Source organism: Salmo salar, chromosome 19 (genome assembly GCF_965601325.2).
Source record: "Salmo salar chromosome 19, fSalSal1, whole genome shotgun sequence".
Lineage (NCBI taxonomy): Eukaryota > Metazoa > Chordata > Actinopteri > Salmoniformes > Salmonidae > Salmo > Salmo salar.
In genome coordinates this window covers 29,233,929-29,257,695 of record NC_138309.1, presented here as the reverse complement: position 1 = coordinate 29,257,695, position 23,767 = coordinate 29,233,929, and the positions used below count along the sequence as shown (strand labels likewise).

At 45.0% G+C, this 23,767-nt stretch overlaps 1 protein-coding gene and 1 long non-coding RNA gene across 8 annotated transcripts in view; both read left to right on the top strand.

Annotated features, from left to right (window-relative positions):
* Positions 1-10,887, top strand: LOC145862294 (uncharacterized). Its single transcript, XR_014381610.1, has 2 exons — positions 1-9,649; positions 10,054-10,887. It is a non-coding gene; the product is annotated as an uncharacterized LOC145862294 (long non-coding RNA).
* The window catches only part of LOC106578706 (voltage-dependent L-type calcium channel subunit beta-1), a 155,583-nt gene that overhangs the window by 86,423 nt on the left and 45,393 nt on the right, over positions 1-23,767 (top strand). The window lies entirely within an intron of this gene.

Below are 23,767 nucleotides of genomic sequence, written 5' to 3'. Positions count from 1 at the left end.
TCTTCGCAACACAGACACGTACTGTAAACATACTTAGCCTACATATTCTGAATCTGTACGATGCAGATTCAGCAATACTTATCTTGTTCTTTCTCACTCTCCTCTCTGAACAATGGAGGAGAGTTCTGGAATCTCGGAGAATGTTGTTTTTAGACCAAATTCCAAAGGGCGTAATGTTAAGCTTCCTATTTTCTTTCCTTAGAACTTTTCCTGGAAGTCAGTTTGTTGCTTGAGAGTGTTGCGACTCTGGCTCTTATGTAGCGTGCAACGGAGGTCATTTTGCGGGTAGTTGATCGTTTGGGCATCTTGTCTGAATTTGCATCTCAACGTTACTAGCCAAAGGTGGAAAGCTGCGTCAGTTATTAATGGCTGATGTGAAGTTAGGAAAATAAACACCTGGGACATGGGACATGCCTGGTCCTCCGGTTACAGAGACTGTTTAGTTAGTGAACGCCTTTCAAAAGGCCCCCTTTCTTTAACCGTGGCTGTTCAGAACTCCTTGTATTTTGTTTCTCTACCTCTGCTTTCTAGCGGTACAGTTTGTTCATCCAAGTCTGTGTCACTGTAAAGCTCTCCGTATCATATTAATTATAGTCTGACTGTATTTCTTTAATGGAGACTATTAAAGCAACATCTACAGTAATTTGATATAAAACATGAACGGACCATTTCAAGGTTTACTACATAGTTTTGATTCGATGAGACTTTACTGACATCCTTTTAGTGCATGCAAAACTTCTGTAGTGAATTTCTTACACTCTAGTTCATTAAGCTAACTCTTTGTTTGTAACCCCTTAACTTGAATGAACGTCAGTTAGTCAGCTACAATGCATTCGGAAAGTATTCAGACCCCTTTACTTTTTCCACATTTTGTTACATTACAGCCTTATTCTAAAACTGATTAAATAGTTTGTTTTCCTCATCAATCTACACACAATACCCCATAATGAAAAGCAAAAACATGTTTTTAGAAATGTTTGCAAAATGTATTCAAAATAAAAACGGAAATATCACATTTACATATCTATTCAGACCCTTTACTCAGTACTTTGTTGAAGCACCTTTGGCAGCGATTACAGCCCTGAGTCTTCTTCGGTATGACGCTACAAGCTTGGCACACCTGTATTTGGGGAGTTTCTCCCATTGTTCTCTGCAGATCCTCTCAAGCTCTGTCAGGTTGGATGTGGAACGTCGCTGCACAGCTATTTTCAGGTTTCTCCAGAGATGTTCGATGGGGTTCAAGTCTGGGCTCTGGCTGGGCCCCTCAAGGACATTCCGAGACTTGTCCCGAAGCCACTCATGCGTTGTCTTGGCTGTGTGCTTAGGATCGTTGTCCTGTTGGAAGGTGAACCTTTGCCCCAGTCTGAGGTCCTGAGGGCTCTGGAGCAGGTTTTCATCAGGGATCTCTCTTTACTTTGCTCCGTTCATCTTTCCTTCGATCCTGACTAGTCTCCCAGTCCCTACCGCTGAAAAACATGCTCAGTTTTTCCGGGCGGCCAACTCTAGGAAGAGTCTTGTTGGTTCCAAACTTCTTCCATTCAAGAATGATGAAAGGCACTGTGTTCTTGGGGACCTTCAATACAGCAGAAATGTATTAGTACGCTTCCCCAGATCTGTGCCTCGACACAATCCTGTGCGTGTGTGTGTGCCTGTTTGTGTGTTTTAGGAATGTCTCTACATGCGTGTGCGTTGTGTATATATTAAATGGTGTTTGATGTGTGCGAGTATACGGTGCTGAAAGCTGGCAGAACCCTCTGTGTGTTGATGACAGTCAGAAATAGACACTAAGTCAAATGTGATTTGTCACATGCGCCGAATACAACAAGAGTAGACCTTAACGTGAAAGGCTTTCTTAACCAATTTATTTGAAAAATGTACTTAATAAACTGAAGGATAAATAGTAACACATTAAAACAACAATAATGAGGCTATATACAGGGGGTACCAGTTCCGAGTCAATGTATAGGGGTACGGGTTAGTCGAGGTAGTTGAGGTAATATGTACATGTAGCTAGGGGTATAGCAACTATGCATAGATAATAAACAGAGAGTAGCAGCAACGTATGTGAAGAGTGTGAAGGAATGTGAATGTGTGTGTGTGTGTGTGTGTGTGGGGTCATGTCACATAAACACACTGCCATCATGCGTTATCCTCTAATAACCCATCTTACTACAAAGAGTATCCTCACATAAGACATGATGCATCCCAAATGTCTGCCTATTCCCTATTTTGTGCACTACATTTTATCAGAGCCCCATGGGCTCACTATATAGGGAATAGGGTGCCATTTGGGATGCTGTCATCAACTTCTGCACTCCTAATTAACTCTGTCCATGTGAAAGGTTGGCCTTAAAGGGCATTACTGACACTGGATCATCACTAAAAATCTATTACCTTTCTGTGCTACTTTGTTTTGTGTCTGTGCCTCTGTCTCTGTCTGTCCTTATGAGTCTGGGAGTGTGTGTCTGTGACAGATGCTGTTGTCTATCTTCCTGCTCACTAGTTTATTCTTTGGGGTGTAAGAGAGAGATGGAGACAGACAGGGGAGTACCTGAACAGCTGTCTCTTCCCAATCTGCTGCTGTTTGCTGTTCCACTCAAACTGGCCTGCAAATACCAATGACACACATATTTTAGAAATGTAGATGGGGGGACAGATGAGAGGGATATAGCAGAGAAAGTGAGTGGTGGAATGGGGATCGAACCGCTGCCTCCATGGGGAATATGTGTTTTGAGGATGTATCGCGTCAAATCAGCCTCTAAAGTCCATTGCCCGCATGATACCGCTGTCGAGCACGATGAAGCAAACACATTGTCGAGAGCGCAGAGGATGGGTCCACAAAGAAACTTAGTCGAGATAGAAGAGCATGTCCCGTGAGCAGAACATAAAAATGTCGGAATAAAAAAATATAGAACTGCAAGCCAAGAAACATGGTTCAAATGTGTAAAAAATACACGTGAAAGCATCAAATTGTCTACTTTTCACTCTCAATTTCTCAAATTGCACTCTCTCAAGTCTTAGCACCTTTGGGTTTTAAGTTCTCTTTTTTCTCGAATTGGATTTCAGGTTGGTGGGGGGCGGGCATAGAGGCAGGTGCGTGTCTAGAAACTTTAGATTGGTCATTTTCACTGCAGTGATGGACGAACTAACAAATGCTTGCCAGGGTAGGGTGTGGACTAGATAGCATACTGATTTTGTCAGATTAGACTTTTCGTAGCAGGTTAGGAGAATTTATGCAGCAGGTAAGGATAATTAATGTTGCAGGATAGGAGATTTAGGTTATTCTTAGGTAAAGGGTTAGGGTTAGAATGAGCTAAAATGAAAAAAAATATATTTTAGACGTTCATTTGACAAGCTGTATCCCATCTAGCCATGACCGTTGGCCAATCCAGTGTTGTATCTTGTGATTGGTTGTGTCTTCTTGGCTGCATGACATTAAACAGTTGTGCTTCTGAGCTGTCTGTTTAGCTTGCTAGCCAGCTTGAACAGTAAGCACCGAGCGACTTGGGAAACCCAGCTTGAACTTCATACATACGCATAAATTAATTAGCTATACTATACCTTGAGGTGAGTGGAATCTACTTGCTAAAGTAAGCTAGCTAGCTAATTGCTTGTTAGCAAGCAACGTTTGTCTGTAAGATGAAAAGCAGACAGTCGCCTCTAGTAGGCTGGACACATCACATTTTTAACAATGCTTTTTTTCGGATAAAAACGAGTTCATTGCATCCGCCGTAGAGCCCAGTTTCATAATATTACCATATGTCCCAGCTACTTGCTGTAGTTTTGAAGTAATCATGAAAAACGAGGCCTTATTTTAGGGCATTTTTCACCCTGCCAGCTCCTATTAGTTCTATTGAGCACCATGGCACCAACTCCCCTTCCGAACGTTCTATTCCCAGCTTATTGTTCTACATCACAATGCCTGCTTTGCTATTGTTGGCAATGAGACCTGCCCACGTTGTTTGTAGATAAAATGTAAACATCAACAAAAAATTACTCATGGAACTCCTGAGGTCGTCCCGTTGTTTCCTTTAGGGAAATACAGGTATGTCTGTCTATTTTGGCAAATATCTCGCAATGTGTATATTTAGATTTTGTTTTAAATTGGACACCATTTTAATCATGAGAATCTCCTCTTTCTAATTATGTAAGGCTGGGCAGTGAATTCCGTTGTCATCAAACGCTAGACCAGAAATGGTCAGAAGTTGCCATTTATTTCCTACTTCCTCGTTATGCAGACATAAGCACACTTGGCACCATCGAGGTGATGATGTTGACTTTCTACACAAGTTGTTCTTTTTCAGTTTCGTCCTAAGAACAGAATGTAGTGGTAAAATAAAAAGGGATACATTTTTTGGTGCCATTTAGGTTAAATGGAATTCTAAGCTTCACTCCAGTCAAAACAGTCTCTGTGAACGTTTGATTCCATTCATATGCTATAGGCTTGCGCTAGTGTTCCAGTTAGCCAACGTTCTTTTGCCATTTTTCAACCTTGTATGAATTCTGACTCGTTCTATTGTCTAGCCTACCTCTAGCTAAGTAACACCATAGTCCACCAGTAGCTAATTGTTTTTCTTCACCTTTTCATAAGGTGTCTGATATGTGTTTCTGTCAATGGTGGGTGTAGCTGGTGCATGGAAGTCAGGCGCAGGAGAGCAGAGATGAATGGACAAAGCACGTTACTAAGGCAATCATAATACAGAATGCAACTGCGTCACAACACAAATGCCCAAACAACAAGTGAGGCAGCACAAAGTACAAAACCCAAGTACAAAGTACCGGCTGCCACAAAGCACGGGTATAAAACAAAACCCGGCGCAAACCAGTCGGAAGCGTGCCAACCTTGACAATAAACAATACCCCACACAGACATGGAGGGAACTTAGGGCTAAATACACATGTTAATTAGTAGGAGATGTAAACCAGGTGTGCAGGAAGACAAGACAAAACAAATGAAAAATGAAAGGTGGATCGGCGATGGCTAGAAGACCGGTGACATTGACCGCCGAACGCCGCCCGAACAAGGAGAGGAATCGACTTTGGTGGAGGTCGTGACAGTACCCCTCCCCCTTGACTCCCGTCTCTAGCAGCGCACCGACACCGGCCTTGGGGACGACCCGGAGGGCGAGGTGCAGGGCGATCCGGACGGAGACGTTGGAACTCCCGCAGCATTGAAGGGTCCAACACGTCCTCCACCGGAACCCAGCATCTCTCCTCCGGACCGTACCCCTCCCAGTCAACGAGGTACTGAAGGCCCCTCGCCCGACACCTCAAATCCCGTATGGAGCGAACAGAGTATGCCGGAGCCCCCTCGATATCCAGAGGGGCGGGAAGAACCTCCCGCACCTCAGACTCCTGGAGCGGGCCAGCCACCACCGGCCTGAGGAGAGACGCATAGAACGAGGGGTTAATACAGTAATCGGAGGGAAGCTGTAACCTGTAACTCACCTCCTTCAGTCTCCTCAGGACTTTAAATGGCCCCACAAACCGCTGGCCCAGCTTCCGGCAGGGCAGGTGGAGGGGCAGGTGGAGGGTCGAGAGCCAGACCTGGTCCCCTCACTGCGGTGACGGTCAGCACTGGCTTTCTGGTGCAGCACTGTGCGCTGAAGGTGAACATGGGCAGTGTCCCATGTCTCCTCCACGCGCCGGAACCAGTCGTCCACCGCAGGAGCCTCGGTCTGACTCTGATGCCAAGGAGCCAGAACCGGCTGATACCCCAGTGCGCACTGGAAGGGGGAGAGGTTAGTAGAGGAGTGGCGGAGCGAGCTCTGGGCCATCTCTGCCCAGGGCACGAACGCTCACTCCCCCGGCCGGTCCTGGCAATAAGATATCAGAAACCTACCCACATCCTGATTAACTCTCTCCACCTGCCTGTTACTCTCGGGGTGAAACCCCTCAGACGCACCCCGTGGTGCCGGAAGACGTGTGTAAACAAGGCCTCCGCAGTCTGTAGGGCCGTAGGGAGACCGGGCAGAAGGAGGAGACGGCTGGACTTAGATAAACGGTCCACAACGACCAGGATCGTGGTGTTACCCTGTGAGGGACGAAGATCGGTAAGGAAATCCACCGACAGATGCAACCAAGGCTGTTGTGGAATGGTAAGGGGTGTAGCTTACCTCTGGGCAGGTGCCTAGGAGTCTTACACTGAGCACACACCGAGCAGGAGGAAACATAAACCCTCACGTCCTTAGCCAAAGTGGGCCACCAGTACTTCCCACTCAGACAGCGCACCGTCCGACCGATGCCTGGATGACCAGAGGAGGGTGACGTGTGGGCCCAATAGATCAGCCGGTCACGGACAGCAGACGGAACGTACAGACTCCCAGCAGGACACTGGAGGGTAGTGGGCTCTGCACGTAGCACCTGCTCAATGTCCGCGTCCAGCTCCCACAGTACCGGCGCCACCAGGCAGGGAGTATGGGGGTGGGATCCATGGGCCGCTCCTCTGTGTCATACAGCCGGGACAGTGCGTCTGCCTTCACGTTCTGGGAACCTGGTCTGTAAGAAACGGTGAAAACAAAATGGGTGAAAAACATGGCCCACCTTGCCTGGCGAGGGTTCAGTCTCCTCACCGCCCGGATGTACTCCAGATTGCGGTGGTCAGTCCAGATGAGAAAAGGGTGTTTAGCCCCCTCAAGTCAATGTCTCCAAGCTTAAAGCCTTGACGACAGCCAGCTCCCGGTCCCCTACGTCATAGTTTCGTGGAGCTTCGGTGGCGGAGCTTTGGTGGCGTACCCGAGTGCTGAGAGAGCACGGCTCCTATCCCAGCCTCGGACGCGTCTACCTCCACTATGAACGCCAAAGAGGGATCTAGACGGGCCAGCACGGGAGCCGAGGTAAACAGAGCCCTCAGGTGACCAAAAGACCTGTCCGCCTCAGCCGACCACTGCAAACGTACTGGTCCCCCCTTCAGCAGTGAGGTAATGGGAGCCGCTACCTGACCAAAACCCCGGAAAAACCTCCGGTAGTAATTGGCAAACCCTAGAAACCGCTGCACCTCCTTTACCGTGGTGGGAGTCGGCCAATTACGCACGTCTGAAATGCGGTCACTCTCCATCTCCACCCCTGAGGTGGAAATGCGGTACCCTAGGAAGGAGACAGATTGTTGGAAGAACAGGCATTTCTCAGCCTTGACGTACAGGTCATGCTCCAACAGACGACCAAGCACCCTGCGCACCAGGGACACATGCTCGGCACGTGCAGCGGAGTATATCAGAATGTCATCAATATAAACCACTACACCCTGCCCGTGCAGGTCCCTGAAAATCTTGTCTACAAAGGCTTTGAAGACTGATGGAGCATTCATCAACCCGTATGGCATGACGAGGTACTCATAATGCCCTGAGGTAATACTGAAAGCCGTCTTCCACTCGTCTCCCTCCCGGATACGCACCAGGTTGTAAGCGATCCAGAGATCTAGTTTGGTGAAGAAGCGCGCCCCGTGCATTGACTCAATCGCTGTTGCTATGAGAGGTAGCGGGTAACTGTACCTCGATAGTCAATACACAGGCGCAGACCTCCCTCCTTCTTCTTCACAAAAAAGAAACTTGAGGAGGCGGGTGAAGTGGAGGACAGAATGTACCCCTGACGCAGGGATTCGGAGACATATGTTTCCATAGCCGCCTTCTCCACCTGTGACAGGGGATACACATGACTCCTGGGAGGTGCGGCGTCTACCAGGAGATTTATCGCACAATCCCCCCGTCGATGGTGTGGTAATTGAGTCGCCTTCCTTTTGGAGAAGGCGAGAGCCAAATCGGCATATTCAGGGGGAATGCGCACGGTGGAGACCTGGTCTGGACTTTCCACCGTAGTAGCACCAACGGAAACCCCTAAACACCTCCCCGAGCACTCTTCGCGACGATGGCTAGAAGACCGGTGACGTCGACCGCTGAACGCCGCCCGAACAAGGAGAGGAACTGACTTCGGTGGAAGTCGTGACAGTTTGCTTGATATGAGGGAGTTAACCCCAGGTTATTAAATAATAGATGGAGTATGGACATAATGTGGCTGTGATCTAACAAGTTTATTCATCCTACTGTACACTAGCTACTGGACATAATTTTATATAGCTAAATATAATGACTCCATTGTTAGGAATAACATGTGAGTACACAACAGTGTCTCCGTTGCAATTATTTCCACCATGCCCAAAACCAATATTTCTGCCAGGTGCGCTTTGAAGACGCAAGAACAGTCCACATGTACTTTTCCTCTGCAAGTAAAACTAATAATGACTAGAAAAACCAGACAACCCCATAGTAGAATAGTTTATCAATTTACCTAGTCGGCTTGTTGTTGTGCGTTCTAAGCAAGACAAATATTCCTATTAATGCGTATTCAAGTTGTGAGTGTCATACTAGGGAGGCAAACATGCATTCTAACAATCAGTCAATACACAACAATTGATCACAACAATTGCAGCTAACACAGCAGTTTTAATGGCATTTGTTTAAAAGAGGTGGATCCCAGCTTTCCATTCCTACTTTATTTCTCAACTCCTAAATATGTGTGAACTGCACCATTTTTAACCCACAGTTTTTAGCGGTGGCATGGTTAAGCACGTTACCACTCTGCAATTCGCCTTGAGTGCATAGGGGAGATTGGGGCTAAATGTAACACGGGTCAATTGTAGGGTAACTTCGGATAAAACGTCATCCTACCTCAAAATATTTTTTGGGGAATGACTTAAAGATGCACTATGCAGAAATCGCTCCTCCATTTCCTGGTTGCTAAAATTATAATAGTTCTCCTAATTTCAGTTTGTGACAAAACAAAAGTATAGTGTAGAGAATCATTGTACCATCTAAACTGTGAAATATATTTTCCATAACCAAAAATAATGTATTTTCAGCTGTTTGAAGCTGGTGTACAAAACCAGAAGTAAAAGACGCAAAAACTAAACAAAAGAACGGGAGGCATAGAAATAGTGCACATAGAACAGATCTACCGCTTCTTAGGGTGTTTTGACACTTGGTTCCTTTCAGCCAGTTTTTGTGAACTCAGTGTGGTTTGATTACATTTTTGTCAAGTGTGAACACTCAAAAGATCCCCCGAAGCAAGACGTGGTCTGAGTTCGGTTTGCTTGAAGTCCACAGCTCGCCTCCCTTTTTTAGCGCAATGTGAATACAAAGCTCTCCAGGTTCACTTGTCAAGAGAACTGCATTATTTCCCTTTTGAATCTTTGGGCCTACCATACATTTCTGCTCCCACTGTGCGCTCTTACAAGAAGTGAACACTGTGAAATTGTTCATTATTAGCTAGCTAGTTGTTATGGCTGCAAGACGGGTTGTTTGGTCGGATGAGGAAACCAGTGTCCTCCTTCAGATTTCATGTTTGCCTTCAGAGGGATGATAATATCAAGCAACAGCTCGTAACAACACACAAAAACTCAGAGATTTATGTTAAGTTTTCTGTGAGAATGAAAGCCCTAGGCTTTGACAGGACCCAACTCCAATGTCCAATTGTTTTTTTTAAATGCGCCAACTATATATGAAAACTTGTGATATGCTTCGGTGCAGCGGAAAATCTGGTGATGTAAAAGATGAGTGCCCTTTCTACCAAAAACTTCACGACATCCTCAGAGCAAGTCCTTGCTCCGACCCAGCAATCATCATCGAGGGAGGAACCTGCGACATGGCTCAAACTGGTAAAGTAACTTTCAGGCCATGCTAACGTTACTTGCAGGGGCAAGGGGACTAGTAGTAGCTAGCTGGCCAGCTGGTGGGGATGAATGGAGTTCTGGGGTGTGTGTGTGTGTGTGTGTGTGTGTGTGTGTGTGTGTGTGTGTGTGTGTGTGTGTGTGTGTGTGTGTGTGTGTGTGTGTGTGTGTGTGTGTGTGTGTGTGTGTGTGTGTGTGTGTGTGTGTGTGTGTGTGTCAGGAGAGAGGATCTACTAGCAGCTAACACCATCTAGTGTGTGTGTGACTGTGAATAGGATCCAATACTAGCTAGCAATCATGACAACCTGTACAAAATATTGTACATAGCTATCAATATCCAAAGCTGTGTGTGAATTAATTGTAATACTTAGCATTGAATTATCTCTCCTCAGAGCTCATGGAAAGCAGCAGTCTCAATGAAAGTTCAAGCACCTGTGAAGGGCCTACTGCAGACGAGAGTGGGGAGAAAAGCTCCAGTGGAAGCCCATCCCCAGACTCCAGTGACGAAGACGGCAGGAAAAAAGGGCAAGAAAACATTCTTCAACAATTCGTAGGGATGATCACAGCGGTCTTCGAAACAGAGGAAAAGATCATGATGAATTTTGGCGCAAAGAAGATGCCAGGCACCAGCAGGAAATGGAACTAGAGAGAGGTACCGAATGCAGATGGAAGCGGAAGGAAAGCGGCAACAAGCCCAGGATAAACATGTCCAAGCCATGATGAGGATGCTCACTCACGTGATGAGCAATGTTGTTTCTTCACGCAGTGCTCCTGCTCCCCCTTCATCATAATACCCAAATGACATGGCTCCTCCTCAAAGCTCTCTAACTGAAGACTTAACTTTCCACTGTCTTACCCCCATGCACCAGCCAACAGGTCATAGTCAGAAAACATATGCCATCAGTACAAGTTTTAAATGTTATGTTACTGCCATTACTTTTGAGTTCTTCATATTTCAATCTTCATGTTGAAGTTTGTCAACATAGCATTTCAATGTTTGTGTTATTCTATTGCTGACACAATTGTAATTTGTTTCACTGTGATCAACTAACTGGTTTGTGTTTTTTTTGTGATGTTGAAGTGATAGGTACTGTAGGTAGAAAGAGCAGTGGAACGGAATCCTGCTTGAGTGAAGTGGTAGTGCAGATTACCAGTTTTTAGTTGTAAGAAATCCTGATGTCTTGTTAATATTGAAGTGTTTGAATAAATAACTTTTCAACAAACTCTATGATGACTTGAATTGATTTTATTTGACATGGACTTATAAATCAGTTTCATGCTAATACATGGTGAGCATTGGACATAAAAGTTATTGTCATGTGCTGTCAGCATACACAATGTCTACAGTGCATCAACTCAAGTATTCAGTGCGTCAAAACAAGTATAAATGTGAACTAATCTAATTGGGCATAAACTGAAAATAAGTTCTTAGTGTAATTAGGGTTAATAAAATATGAACACCGTGGCATTATTAAGGCTCTTACCACCGCCACACCGGCGGTCACAAGTCATGACCGCAGTCAAATTCCACGTGACTAATTAGGTTTCTCCAAGCTCGAGTGCTGCTGATGGTCATTAGTAGCCTACCAAGCATACTAACTGCCTGGTACTCAGCACTCTAATCAATCTGACATCAATGCAAATGTAATGGAAAATCTAATCAAACATTTCATGAGAGCCCATGAGCTCATGTTGCGCAACATTTCTGTAGGCTATGCAATTGCGTGAGAAAACAGAGTTTGCCATATATTAAAAAATAATTTAATAAATATAAACAAGCTCTACTCAGGAGAGCCGCTTTTACTTGGCTAACCTTCCTATCTGGAGAGCATTGGACTGCCAGTGTTGCTAGCAGCATCACGTCTGTACAGTTTTTGGCTTTGGTTCATCAAAAACCCTCTTCAATCTTGTTTCTTCCTCAGTTGGTGCAGGCAAATTTTGTGTTTAGCTTGTTCCTGTCCCTGCTTTTAATTCGCAGGGGCTGCCATCTTTTTCTATGGGCAAATCTAAAGGATCTTCACCAAATTTGAAACTCACGCGCTGCGTACGTATGCCAGTTAGGCTTACACCCCTTGTAAAGCGGTATAATGTGCTTAATTTTAAGACGTTATTTGATTTGAATACCCAAAATGCACATCTCTTACCCAAAATGCACTTCTGTAAATGGTCTCAGTTCTCATGAATCATGGCAATGTGAATGCAAAGAGGACTGAGAACTCAACAGAGGTGAAATAAACCAGCAAGAGGTCTGAGTCCTCATTCAAAGTCAAGGACAGTGTGAATGCAAAGAGAACCGAGTTCTTTCACTTTTTTTTTTACCCTAGAGCTCACTTTAAAGAGGACTGATATCGGTTCTTTTAAAGAGGACTATATGTGAAAACACCCTCAGACTTGCTTTCAATGAGAATGTCATATCTTTAACATACATTTTATATGTGAATTTGGCCGGGTTGCCCAAAAAGTAACATATTGCAGCTTTAATAATGGGGAGCATAGAAATTGCGCACATAGTCGTGCTTTCAATACCAATGACAGATCTATAAACACACATTTCTATGTGAATTTGGTCGGGTCGCCCAAAAGTTACATATTGTTTATACAAGTGTTTTTGGGAGATAAAATGTATCAACACTGGACATGCTAACTAGTTAAAATATCCCATTGGGGATCTAGCTAATGATTAGCACAATGTTAAACGCAGGTAGGCAACTCCATGCTTCAGCCTAGTTATTTATAGCCACTATACTGCATCAGATGGGCTGCAGGTGATAATACTTATTGCTAATAGCATACCTATCGGCATATATTTTTCCCCATTAATTTTGTAATGAACAGATAGACTAAAAATAGACAGAGTTCAATTGGAGTTGAAAAGTTTTATTAACATCTTAGTGTTGCATTCAAGGTAACGATCCATTTTAAGATTGCAGATGGATTAAAAGAGGCAACTATGGATAATCATTTAACCAAATAAGTGATAACATACTATGCGGGACTGAGCCAAGCTGTACTAATCTACACCACTTGTCAGTCAGTATGGCTCAGTATCGAACAGCCTGCTGTCATTTCATGCCTGACCCTCGCCGTGGGGAGCTATCCTCCTATTAGTTTTCACTTCATCCCTTACCTAACCTACTTGTACACATTCAGTATAGAACCATCCTCTGTATAGAACCATATTTCTAACCAAAAAGACAGCAGGTGGTCAAAGTCAATAATATGTCATCCTCTCTGCGTGACAGATGTCCTCATAACAATGCCTCCATACAGCATCAAAGCAATTAGAGGAACTTAGTACCACCAATGATTAAGTTACGGGGGTGATTGGTGGAAGACATGGTTACCTGCAGCAAGTCCCCAGAGTGCTGTGCATAGAAGAGACCCGAGGTACTTTAAACAGTGGACTCCTGTATCTCCTATCTCTATCAACTAAGCAGAGAACAACTTCCCCACCAAATAGAAGATGGTTAGAGGTAATTCTCTTTCAATGTAACCACCCAAAAACTGCTGAGTATTTTATTTAACCTTTATTTAACTAGGCAAGTCAGTTAAGACTTGGCTTACCCAGGCCAAACCTTAACCCGGACGACACTGGGCCAATTGTGTGCCACCCTATGGGACTCCCAATCGCAGCCAGTTGTGATACTGCCTGGAATCGAACCAGGGTCTGTAGTGATGCCTCTAGCACTGAGATGCAGTGCCTTAGACCGCTGTGCCACACGGGAGCCCCTAAAAAGTAATCAAAAGTAGTAAAATCTGTATTTCAAATAGACTGTATCTCAAAGTATGCCATTAGCGGTTTCCAATATTGGCTATTTAGTTCGTAGTTTGATCTCTCTTGGCTCCCCCTCACCACATCTCAATCAAGGGCATCTTCCCTAGTGAAAGCCTTCCCTGTCTGTTCTCACCCTGCCTCTCACTCCTCTGCCACTCCTTCCCAGTCATGCTGGTCTTCCAAGTCCTCCATCTCTACTAAACCCTCGTTAACTTAGCTAGCAAGCTACAGTTCTCTTGGTTAAACCATACTGGTAACTATTATGTGGTTAAACGTTAGTTCGCTAGGTGCTAGGTGCTAGCTCACGCTAACCTAGCTTGCTTAATCAATAGCCTACTCTATTAACTACCGTATTTGACCCTGTAAAACAACACATACAATAAAACATCTTCAATATTGAAATCCTATTACAACACACATGGCTGATATGGATATGTATTACATTACAGTGTTGTTACAGCACACATGGCTGATATGGATATGTATTACATTACAGTGTTGTTACAACACACATGGCTGCGGGGGAGCAGAATGGGCCTAAACAGCAGTAGTACAGAGTGCAATTCACACTGTCCAGACTGCTAGGACAGACACTCACAGTACTGGCAGTCATTCTAATGGTCCTGGTGTTGTCTGCTACTGTAGTGAGGATGGACAGGGAAGGACTGGGACCAGAAAACAGCCCGGGCCCATATTATTTATTCTCTTTTTTACTCTCTCAGGGGGCCTCGAGAGAGAGTAAAAAATATGGTCCCGGGCTGTTTGCTGGTCCCAGTCCTACCCTGTCCATCCTCACTAGAGATCATTCAGCACAAAAACACAAATTTAGACAGGCCCACTGGGCTAAAGATGCAGCAGCCCATCTGACATTTGCCCAAACTGTACTATGCCCAATCCATTTCTGAGGATGGAACTTGAGGTCTCAACAGAATGAGTCCTCTCATAACCAGCCCAGCGCTCATCAATCATCCACAGGTACCGGTTGCCCCCTACCCCCAGCTCCTGCCACAGTATTCACAATGAACGAGTGCAGCACACCCCCATGGCCCTCCTGTCTCTCCCTAACCGTATTCCCTTCATCAAATCATATCCCTTCATCAGCTCCCTGCCTATTAAGGTTTGATTATTCCCTCTATGCTTTCTGTAGTGCTGTGTTCCTGCAGTGTGCTTCTATGCTGGCTTTAACCATCCTGGGTTGTGACTGATATGGCAGAGTATATTCCCTACATAGTGCACAACTTTTGACCAGGGGATGGCACCCTACTGCCTATATAGTGCAACACTTTTGACCAGGGGATGGCACCCTACTGCCTATATAGTGCACTGCTTTTGACCGAGCCCTATGTACCACATGGAGAATAGGGTGCTATTTGAGACACAGCGCTGCTCCCTGAGACAGTGTGGTTTTATCGAACGCCGGTGATACCAACACCTGGATGGGATGATGCACTTATTTAAGATAAAATCGCTTGGCACGTGGAATGCTGGGTAAACACATTCCCCTGTTCCTCCCTGTTCCCTGAGTGTCACCTTGAGGTCCAAGCAGCAAATCCTGCTCCCCACGCCAGAGAAGCCATTACTTCAGTACTGACCGATCTCTCCCGCGCACTCACACTTCGACATAGATATGGATTATGGAAACGCACGTACGCATGCAGGAGCGCACTTACACACGCGCACATATTCATTCACTCGTTCTATCAATCTCTCAATTACCCCCTCACATTTTCTTTTCTTTCTCCCCTTTATCTCTCATTTTCTCTCCCTCTCTCTCACACCCTCACCCTTTTTTCTCTGCTTCCGTTCTTCATTGTCAGTTCGAGTGGGAAGCAGTGGCAGGAGTCAAACACATGTTCTAACAGTGCATCTTTTGTCATGTCTTTTTTTGTGTGCCATTGTCTTTGTGCAGTAGAAGGAGAAGGCAGTCATAGTGTATAGGATGATGATTTGATAGACTTTCTGTTCCTGTCAGTGATGTGACATTTACAGGCAGATGGCTGTGAAGCAGCAACCTTTTGTTCCAGCTAAAGAATGAACACAGTTACAGGATGAGACAAACAACTGTGTAGGTCCCAAATGGCACACTATTCCTTGTATAGTGCACTACTTTTGACCAGGATCTGGTCAAAAGTAGTGCACTATGTAGGGAATAGGGTTCCATTTGGGATGCTAGCCTGTATTTCTGAATGTCAACACTACAGTCTGTCACAGGAGACTAGAAAAAAAAGCAGCAATCCAAGATACGGACATCTGATAAATGGACCAGGGAAAGATATGTTCCAAGATAAAGTCATTTCCATCTTCATAGTACTGGTTCTAGGAATAGGATATTTATTTATTTATTTTATTTATTTATTTATTTATTTTTTTTACCCCTTTTTCTTCCCAATTTCCTGGTATGCAATTGGTAGTTACAGTCTTGTCTCATCGCTGCAACTCCTGTACGGACTCGGGAGAGGCGAAGGTCGAGAGCCATGCGTCCTCCGAAACACAACCCAACCAAGCCGCATTGCTTCTTGACACAATGCCTGCTTAACCCGGAAGACAGCCACACCAATGTGTCGGAGGAAACACCGTACACCTGGCGATCGTGTCAGCGTGCACTGCGCCCGGCCCGCCACTGGAGTCGCTAGAGCTCGATGGGACAAGGACATCCCTGCCTTCCAGACCCTCCCCTAACCCGGACGACGCTGGGCCAATTGTGCGCCGCACCATGGGTCTCCCGGTCACGGCCGGCTGCGGCAGAGCCTGAATCAATGGATTCATGGACAATTTTTTTTGCGGATATAAAATTGGCAGATCAAATTTAAATATTTAAAATACAATTACCTGCATCATTTCTATTCACCTTTTTAAAAAAAATATATATATATTTTAACAGACAGATTATTTAACTTATAATTCACTGTATCACAATTCCAGTGGGTCAGAAGTTTACATACAAGCTGTTTAAAGGCACAGTCAACTTAGTGTAAAATTCCAAGAAAATTATGTCATGGCTTTAGAAGCTTCTGAGAGGCTAATTTACATAATTTGAGTCAATTGGAGGTGTACCTGTGTATGTATTTCAAGGCCTACCTTCAAACTCAGTGCCTCTTTGCTTGACATCATGGGAAAATCTAAAGAAATCAGCCAAGTCCTCAGAAAAAAATATACAATATATATATATATATATATATATACCGTTACAGCTCTAGCAGGGCAGAAATTTGACAAACTGATTTGTTGGAAAGCTGGTATCCTATGACGGTGGCACGTTGAAAGTCAATGAAGGCCATTCTACTGCCAATGTTTGTCTATGGAGATTGCATGGCTGTGTGCTCGATTTTATACACCTGTCAGCAACAGGTGTGTCTGAAATAGCCAAATCCACTAATTTGAAGGGGTGTCCACATACTTTTGTATATATAGAGTATATATTTTGGTGGAGTAGGAATAATGGTCTGGGACTGTTTTTCATGGTTTGGGCTAGGCCCCTTGGTTCCAGTGAAGGGAAATCTTAACGCTACAGCACACAATGACATTCTAGATGATTCTGTGCTTTCAACAGTTTGGGTAGGCCCTTTCCTGTTTCAGCATGCCAATGCACAAAGCGAGGTCCATACAGAAATGGTTTGTCGAGATTGGTGTGAAAGAACTTGACTGGCCTGCACATAGCCCTGACCTCAACACCATCGAACACCTTTGGGAAGAATTGGAACACCGACTGCGAGCCAGGCCTATTCTGCCCAACATCAGTGCCCGACCTCACTAATGCTCGTGGCTGAATGAATGCAAGTCCCTGCAGCAATGTTCCAACATCTAGCGGAAAACCTTCCCAGAAGAGTGGAGGCTGTTATAGCACCACATGGGGAACCAACTCCATTTCTCTTTGTTTATTAGAGCTGTTCTTGCCATAATATGGACTTGGTCTTTTACCAAATAGGGCTATCTTGTGTATAACAACCCTACCTTGTCACAACACAACTGATTGGGTCAAATGCATTAAGAAGGAAATAAATTCCTCAAATTCACTTTTAACAATGCTCACCTGTTCATTTAAATGCATTCCAGGTGACTACCTTATGAAGCTGGTTGAGAGAATGTCAAGAGTGTGCAAAGCTGTCATCAAGGCAAAGGGTGTCTACTTTGAAGAATCTAAAATCAAAAATATATTTTGATTTGGTTAACACTTTTTAGTTTAATACATGATTCCATATGTGTTATTTCATTGTTTTGATGTCTTCACTATTATTCTACAATGTAGACAATAGTAAAAATAAAGAAAATCCCTTGAATGAGTAGGTGTGCCCAAACTTTTGACTGGTACTGTATATATCTGTTATTATGCCCCTACCCCCCTCTCCCCTGGTTGGAGAACTTGGTGGAAAATATTACAATTAAATATATATACATTTTATTTCCTAATCTCACTGGACTCCAAGTGTATCGGTCAACCAATCAACCACTCCAATCTTAATTCCAACTCTTAGATGTCCACAGACTAACCAATCTTTCCTGTACACTACCATTTTACTATTTCCTTTTGCAATACATCTGTCTGTTTTGCGTACATCCAATCTATCCTTTGCAGGTGATAGGTTGTAGCTTATCTCAGAGCATTCTTATATTCTTAACCTTTCATGTAGGCTACATTAGTGATGCATGCTAAAAGTGAAACCCCATAAAAATCTGTGCATTGTTATACATTCCTGCTGCCGTGACACATTATTCAGAGCGTATTAATGAGCAGAAAATGCCAGAGATGCACTTTTCCCTTCTGCTCTTCTCTTTCTGAGGAATACTGGGAGGGCTAGAAAACCACCGACTGTCCCACAAGAGAGGAGAGGAGAGGGGAGGGCAGTGCTGTGATGGGAAGGTGTTATAAGATGGAGAGAGGGGGAAAGTTGGAGGGAGAGAGAGGGAGAATGCGGGCAATATAATGGGAAACTAGGGGAGGCGGAGACAAAGAGAGGAGAGAGGCAGTGGGATGGGGATGTGATGGAGAATGGAAGATGAGTATAAGTGAGAGAGAGACAGAGTGGAGAGAGTGTGCTAGCAGAGGGTCAAGGAAAGGGGAAGAGAGGGGGCTAAGGTGTGTGGAGAGGTGAACAAGGAGTGATGGACCATGATCAATCTGGTTTAGGAAGACTAAATCATTTTACATATTTTTTATTTATCCTTTATTTAACAAAGCTTTATTTTCAAACATTTGATGTAACATGATGGTACCTCAACTCTGTTTTTAAACTGCGTACACCTTTTAGAATAACCCCTATTTTCCAGGTAATAGCTACCAATGCTTATAACATATAGAAAACAATTGCGATTCCCCAGTGATGTGTGTATGCCCTCTTCTGAAGGGAATGCTGACATTGCCCTGGGACTGAGGCTACTACCTACCTCTGTACAGCCACCCAGCCGTTGGATGTATGTAATTAGCCTTAGTGATTTGTGCTGTTCTAATGCGTTGACCGTCATGTGACCGCCATATGTAGCGATGGTTTGGGGTTTTGCAGGCAGAGCAGCCCAGAGGGATCAATAAGTCCATTACAGCAGACCACAGGAGCACCGCCGTCCCCCCCCCACACACACACACACACACACACACACACACACACACACACACACACACACACACACACACACACGCGGACACACACACACACACACACACACACACACACACACACACACACACACACACACACACACACACACACACACACACGCGGACACACACACACACACACACACACACACACACACACACACACACACACACACACACACACACACACACACACACACACACACAAAATGGGACCCTAAAGCAACATTGACTCCATCGCCATACACACACACACACTCACGCACATACATACATACATACACACACAAGACACATGATGCACGTATGCGCACAAAAACAAACCCACCCTTCCTCCACCCCTCTCTCCCTCACTCTCTCCCCACCCTTTCTCTCTCCTCAGGGTGGCTACAGTGAACTCTCTATGTTCTGTTCTCTAAATTCTCAGTGTGTGAGTCGGACCTTAGGGCAGCTGTGTCATGAAGCCAGAGGCTCTCTCTGTCAGTCTGAGTCCATGTCAACCTCCCTCACTGGCCACTGTTCCCAGTGTTCACAGATTGACACAAGCCCGGTCTGAGGGCCCCTTACTCTGGGCAGTGGCAGTGGGCACCTAGCTCTACATGGAAAACATCTGTGCCGCACTCTGGAGGCTAGCAACACTTCCCATCACACTAGCTCACCCCGATTAGACAATGTTCAAGCCATGTGTGACACACACAATGCCCTGGAAGGTCGCTTCACCTAAGACTATGCATTGGTAGAGGCTTTCGCAACACTACTGCCTGCTCTTATTTTATTGGGACCTGTTTCACTTGAGGTGCAGTGTAGTTAGGCAACTGTATAGAATTTTTTTTTGAAACAGTTTCTCATGAAACTGTATATTTTCTCAGCTGTTTTTACAAGTTATATTAGGTCCATCTAAAGTAGCCTGGTCCCAGATGTGTTTGTGCTCTTGTCATCACCATTGCTCATTGTCAAGCCAAACATGATGACACAAACAGACTGGCACTCTGGCTACATTTGAAAGTATTCCATACAGTAGGCCAATTTGTAATGGATGTTGTAATAGTACATAAAACTTGCTACTTGCATAGTAATTCCAATCTGTGTCTGTCCAAATCTGAATATGACTGTGGTAATTGCCTTTGTCATTAGGCTAATTGGTCTTAACGAGCTACAATTATATTATTTTCTCCGCCAGCCTTTCTTTTCTTGTAGGACACAGCTAAATCAGCACATCATCTTCAACACTAGGCTTCGTCCCAAAAAGCACCCTATTCCCTATATACTGTAGTACACTACTTTTGACCAGAGCCCGATGGGCTCTGGTTAAAAGTAGTGCACTTAATAAGGAATAGGGTGCTTTTTGGAACGCAACCCAGAGCTGGTTGAGGTGACCCCTGGGCGGATGGAACTATGTCATTGATTGCTTATGATAAGCAGGACTGATATGCGTGTAATATCCTTTGCTGTGCGGTTAGCGGTTAGCGTCCCCTAGGGGAATGACTGCTAGCCATTAGACAAACCGCTAAACCCATCACAGTGCTGACTTGCATGGTGGGGACCACTGACCTCTTCCTGCTCTCCTGACCTGTGCTGACCTCTGGAATGGGGTTGCTGACCTATTAGTCCTGGATCAGTTTCACTGCTCCAATCTCTGCCTCAACCAGTTACCATTAGAGAGTTCTCATCCGTAATTATCACCACTGTCTACATTACGCCCCAAGCCAACACCACTCTAGCACTCTACGAACTGTATGGGGCCATAAACAAACAAGAAACCGTTCACCCAGAGGCAGCGTTTCTGGTGGGCGGAGACTTTAACGCAGGGAGACGTAAAACCCTCCTACCTCACATCAACCAACATGTCTTCTGTGCCACTAGGGGCGATAAAACTCTAGACCACTTTAATTCTACCCACAGAAACGCATACAAGGCCCTCCCTCGTCCTCTCTTCTGAAAATCTGACCATGACTCCATTCTCCTGCTTCCTGTGTATAAACAACAGCTCAAACAGGATGTACCAGTGATGCGCTCAATACGGAAGAGGTTGGATAAAGCAGACGCAAGGCTACAAGACTGTATTGCTATTACAGACTGGGTTTACTTTTGGGATATACGCGTTGGGCTAAAGGCTGGAGCTACTGCTTACAAGGAACGGGACACTGACATGGAAGCATACAAGAAAGCCCGCAACGACCTCCGACGAGACAACAAACATGCAAAAGGACAATATAGGAGGAAGGTGGAATTCTACTACACCAGCTCAGACGCTCGTTGTATGTGGTAGGGCTTGCAGACGATAACGGATTGCAAAGGGAAACCCAGCCATGAGTTGCCCAGCGATGCAGAACTCCCAAACCAGCTAAATGCCTCCTATGCTCGATTCGAGGCATATAAATAACACTGTGCCTCGAATGAAAGCCCCCGTTTTTCCAGATGACTGTGTGATCTCGCTCTCAGTGGCCGGTGTGAGCAAAATGTTTAAACACGTTAATAATCACAAGGCCGCCGGGCCAGACAGAATACCAGGGCGCGTTCTCAAAGCATGCGCAGACTAGCTGGCAAGTGTCTTCACAGACATGTTTAATCTATCCTTGTCTCAGTTCCCAAGAGCTCCAAGGTAACCGGCCTAAATGACTATCAGCCTGTAGCACTCACATCTGTAATTATGAAGTTCTTTGAAAGGATGGTATGACACACATCAACACCATCATCCCAGGCACCTGGACCCACTCCAATTCAGATCCACAGATGACACAATCTCAATTGCACTTCACACTTCCCTCTCTCACCTGAACAAGAGGGGACATAGCTATGTGAGAATGCTGTTCATAGACTACAGCTATTCAACAGTATATTCCTCTACAAACTCATCTCTAAGCTAGGGACCCTGGGACTGAAACCCTCCCTCTGCAACTGGATCCTGGATTTCCGGATGTACCGGTCCCAGGTGGTGAGGGTAGGTAACAACACCTCCGCCACGCTGACCCTCAACACGGAGGCATCTCAGGGGTGTGTGCTTAGTCCCCTCCTGGACTCCCTGTTCACCCACGACTGTGTGGCCACGCTCAATTCCAAACACGATCATCAAGTTTGTTGACGACGCGACGGGGGTAGGCCTGATCACCGACGGCGATGAGTCAGCCTACAGGGAGGAGGTCAGAGACTTAGCAGTGTGGTGCCAGGACAACAACCTCTCCCTCAATGTCAGTAAGACCAAGGAGCACACACACGCAACACACACACGCAGATTGACACAACACAAACACACATACGTACACGTTACACACACACACACACACACACACACACACACACACACACACACACACACACACACTTTTACAGTCACCTTTTGCTGATGCTGCTCTGTTCTTTATTTTACTCTTATTATTATCTATCCTGATGCCTTCATGTGTATATCTACTTCTCTATACTGTATATAGCTCCACAGTGATCTGGTACTGGTACTCCCTGTATATAGCTCCACAGTGATCTGGTACAGGTACTCCCTGTATATAGCTCCACAGTGATCTGGTACTGGTACTCCCTGTATATAGCTCCACAGTGATCGGGTACTGGTACTCCCTGTATATAGCTCCACAGTGATCTGGTACTTGTATTCCCTGTATATAGCTCCACATTGATCTGGTGCAGGTACTCCCTGTATATAGCTCCACATTGATCTGGTACAGGTACTCGCTGTATATAGCTCCACAGTGATCTGGTACTGGTACTCCCTCTATATAGCTCCACAGTGATTGGGTACTGGTACTCCCTGTATATAGCTTCACAGTGATCTGGTACTGATACTCCCTGTATATAGCTCCACAGTGATCTGGTACTTGTACTCCCTGTATATAGCTCCACAGTGATCTGGTACTTGTACTCCCTGTATATAGCTCCACAGTGATCTGGTACTGGTACTCCTTGTATATAGCTCCACAGTGATCTGGTACTGGTGTAACAGTATAGCTTCAGTCCCTCTCCTCGCCCCATCCTGGGCTTGAACCAGGGACCCTCTGCGCACATCAACAACTGACACCCCACGAAGCATTGTTACCCATCGCGCCACAAAAGCCGAGGCCCTTGCAACGCAAGTGGAACAACCACTTCAGGTCTCAGAGCGAGTGACGTCACTGATTGAAACGCTATTAGCGCGCACCACCGCTAACTAACTAGCCATTTCACATCGGTTACACTGGTACTCCCTGTATATAGCTCCACATTGATCTGGTGCAGGTACTCCCTGTATATAGCTCGACATTGATCTGGTACTGGTAATCCTTGTATATAGCTCCACAGTAATCTGGTACTGATACTCCCTGTATATAGCTCCACCGTGATCTGGTACTGGTACACCCTGTATGTATCCTCACAAGGATCTGGTACTGGTACTCCCTATATACAGCTCCACATTGATCTGGTACTGGTACTCCCTGTATATAGCTCTACAGTGATATGATACTGGTAGTCCTTGTACAGATGGGTTAGTCTGAAGTTTACATTCCGCTTCGCCAAATACATTTAAACTCAGTTTTTAACAATTCCTGACATTTAATCCTAGTAGAAATTCCCTGTCTTAGGTCAGTTAGAACCACCACTTTATTTTAGGAATGTGAAATGTCAGAATAATTGTGGATAGAATGATTTATTTCAGCTTTTATTTCCTTCTTCACATTCCCAGTGGGTCAGAAGTTTACATACACTCAATTAGTATTTGATAGCATTGCCTTTAAAATGTTTTTAACTTGGGTCA